This window comes from Gossypium hirsutum, chromosome D08 (genome assembly GCF_007990345.1).
Source record: "Gossypium hirsutum isolate 1008001.06 chromosome D08, Gossypium_hirsutum_v2.1, whole genome shotgun sequence".
Taxonomy (NCBI): domain Eukaryota; kingdom Viridiplantae; phylum Streptophyta; class Magnoliopsida; order Malvales; family Malvaceae; genus Gossypium; species Gossypium hirsutum.
In genome coordinates, this window is record NC_053444.1 from 52389676 (window position 1) to 52393855 (window position 4180).

The following is a 4180-nucleotide window of genomic DNA, read 5'->3' on the forward strand; positions in this document are numbered from 1 at the left end:
CTGCGACACATTTAAGATTAATGGCATTACTGATGATGTCATATGTTTATGATTGTTCCCATTCTCTTTGAGGAGCAAGGCGAACAGTGGTTGAATTCACTTCCACGAGGTTCCATCACGACTTGAATCAGATGACTGAGAAGTTTCTATTGAAGTATTTTCCACCAGCCAAAACAACTAAGTTAAGGAATGACATCTCTTGTTTCTCTCAATTCGAGCTTGAGACGTATGATTGTAAACTCTAAATTATATAGAATTTTTATAACTATTTATATCACCTTTTTACTTAGAATTTATGTTAATCCCGAGTATTTGGATATTTAAATGGGTGATTTTTTTTTTCACATTGAGACAATTGGCATAATTTTAGTAAAGTGTGCAATTTTATGGATTTATGTATTAAATTTTGCATAATTTAACTATCTTATGTTACATAGTAATTTCTATGCTTTAATTGTTGCAGTGGGACCATTGAATTAATAAGTATGGGAGCTTATTTAAACCATACATGGACATGAGTTATACTCCACCTTAATTGGACGACAAAGACAACAAATTGAGTCAAGAGAAGTCAATTTGATCCAGTTGAAGTTGTCTTGTTGAAAGGAGCAAGTCTGATAGTTATTTGGATACAAAACTGTCCAAGTAGGGGGGAAGTAGTCCAATTGAGCTAAGGCATCAAGAGTAGCCCAAATTAGCTTTGGGATAATTAATTTGAAGGTCCCTACACTTGTGAAAAATAAAAAAAATTAGCCCCTAACTTCCACATTGATTGTCGTCTAACCTATGCCACAAATCATGCAAGAATCAAGCAAGAAAATTAAGAAAAAATTCAACCAACTCTCCACAATTTATGGTCAACCAAGCAAGGGAGCAATTCAAAGGATTTCAAAGCTATTTTTAGCTAACTTCCATGATATCCCTCTACAATAAATACCACATTCATTTCACTTCCCAAACATCCCTCATTCATCTTTCAATTCACATTTCTCTCATCTTTTCTTCCCTCTTTTCCATGCATAAGCCATCCATTTCTCCACCTCTCTTAGCTAGCATTTCCCTTAAGGAAAATCGCTCTTGGTCGGCCACCTTAACGAGCATTTTATGAAGGAGAAAACACGAGAATCAGAGGAAGCCATCATGATTGGTCCTTAGAGAATCACTGAAATCATCAAGGTTTCTTCTTTCCTATTCTGTAATTTTGTTCTTATTTATTTAACATGTTTACAAATTGTTGTGATGTTTTTCCATTGACAATGATGACCTAATTTTGTTTAGCTAGAATAATTGCAATGACTGGATAAAATTCATTTAATTCATGTTTATATTGTTTTATGCCTTAGTTGTTCATGCTTCTAATTAAAATCATTATGTATTTCATGTATTAAAATATGTTTGAATGCAGTAGAATTAGTTAGTCAATCCTAATCAAATGATAACTAATGGACACGATAATTGGAAGGTGCATGCTTAATTTATATCCTAATCAGAATAAATTAGGGGTTCGTAATAGACTAAGAGAACTTATTACCTTGCATAACTTTAGGTTTATATGATTAAATTGTTTCAAACCTAACTCGTCCTGATTACTTCACATAAATTCTAAGGAATCCTTAGTTAAATTATGATGTTGGTTTATGCATAATTTTTCTAAGTATAAGATTCAATTGAACTTATATGAGATTCTAGTTAATGAACGATCGAGTTGCCATGGAATATTTTCCGAACATTATTAAACATGATGAAAATGAATTGAGCCAAGTGTTGTAATTGTTCTAGCTTATTCATGTTATTGTTATTAAACTTGTGAAATTATTGTTAAACCATCACCCTACATTTTATTTCATCTCATTTGCATTTAGGTTAATTTGCATCTAGTTAATCAATTTAATTTTAATATTTACCATTTCAAAATTATTGTGTTTTGTTTACCAACTTGTAAATTCATAATTTTGCAATTATTTGATTAACATATACAGTCTCTGTGGAGACGATAACTCTTTTACTTACTTATTACTTGATAACGACTGTGTACTCTTGCACAAACCTACACATTACAATGATGCATGGGAGATATTTAAGTATCTCCTGAGAGGGAGTCCTCATAATGGACTACTTTTGTGGCTCCAAGTTCAAACTTTTTACAATGGTTTGAACCCCTTGACCATATAGATAATTGATGCAATAGTTAGTGGTACACTGAATAATAAGACACTTGAGGCAACCCAATAATTTATTTAGGAGATGGCACTAAATAACTATCAGTGGAAAGTTATGAGAACAAAGTCTACTAAGGCAGCTGATGTTTTTAACATAGATGTAGTTGTTATGTTGACAAGTTAGGTGGAAGCGTTGAGTAAGAAAATTGATGGTTTGAGTATTGCTAAGTAGATGAATCCGGTAATGTAGTGTGATGCGACTAGAGCGGGGATGAACAATTCAAAATATTTACCTTTCACTTCTAACATGGAGCATGAGCAAGTCGAATTTTTAGGTAACAATTCTAGACCTTAGAATAACACCTATAGCAATAACTATAATCCAGGGTGGAGGAATCATCCGAATTTCTCTTGCGTGGTCAAGGAAATCAAATGTCACAATCCCCTTCGAATTTTTTGCAACCTTATCAGCAAGAAAAAAAAAAGTCGAATCTGGAAGAGATGTTAATAAAATGTAATTCAGTGTCAGAAACTAGATTCTAGAACACTAAGATAGCTTTGAAGAATCAGCAGGCATCTATTTAGGGACTCGAGAATCAGATTAGTCATCTTGTTAAATTGGTTTCGTAGAGAGCCCACATGAACGAACAATATGGTAAATTTATTGAACTTTTCTTAAACAATGCATATTAACTTACCTTTTGTTGAAGCTCTTACAAAGATGCCAAAGTATACAAATTTTTTTATGGAGTTGTTAACAAATAAAAGGAAGTTAGACGACCTGTCCACTGTGGAGCTCAATGAGGAGTGCTCAACCATTCTCCAAAACAAACTACCCACCGAGCTTAAAAATCCAAAGAGTTTAACTATCCCTTGTTTTATTGGTAGCTTAAATGTTGAAAAAGCGTTGGCTGATTTGGGTGCTAGTATAAATTTGATGCCTTATAAAATGTTCGAATAACTTGGTCTCGGGGAACCAAAACCCACTAGGATAATTATTCAATTAGTTGACATATCAATTAAGTATCCTTGGAGCATTATTCAAGATGTACTTGTTAAAGTCGATAAATTTTTATTCCCTGTTGATTTTCTTATATTGGACATGGATGAGGATATTGAGGTACTCATGATCTTAGGTCGACCCTTTCTAGCCACTGCTAGAACTATTATTAATATGGGTAATGGTGAACTTGTGTTAAGGGTAGGTGATGAAGAGGTTACTCTTCAAGCATGTGAATTAATGAGAGTTTCTAACGAGCGAAATGATACTCGTTATTCTGATAATATTAGTAATCATGTGGCTCAATTCTTTACAGGAAACCACTCATGAATACGTGTTAAAGCCATATCCTTGTCAAGGTGATAGAAAGCAAGAAACGAGTATGGAACGAATGGTGTAGCTTGATGAATTAGATGAAATGCAAGCGATGTTGAGCTCTACTTGTGCAAGCGATGTCAAACAATAGATCAAACCCATGAAGTTTTTACTTATAATTCATAAGAGGTTTATTATATTGGAAACTCACTAAGTTCATTTGAACTTACTTAGTTTTTGTTATGTTTTCCAGGTAGAATGGTTTATATAAGGAGCTAAAGAGGGATCAAGTTAGATTTCATTCAAGTTTAGGCAAACTTGTGTACTAAAATGTAACATACATGTAGTGGGGCGTCCTAGAGGCTGAGCCTCAAGTTCAGAATTCTCTTTTTGTAACTAAGTTTGAACCTTAGTATTATAATTACAACATAGAGAAATCGATTCAAAGTATTAAAATTATTATTGTAAGTTTTCCATAAGTCCGCTTGTTAAGATTTTTAAACTAGGAATTTGTAATTATAAGTTAGTTTAGAAAACCAGCTAATTAGACATGTTAAGTTGTTACTGATGATATGCGAACTAAGTTATGTATGATTATGAAAGTATATTTTTCTGATTTAATTGTGTTATTTTTACAATTCAGTTGAAATTTGTTAATAGTTTTATTTCGAAGTTGAAATGACACTTTGTATCCGGACCCGCCGAT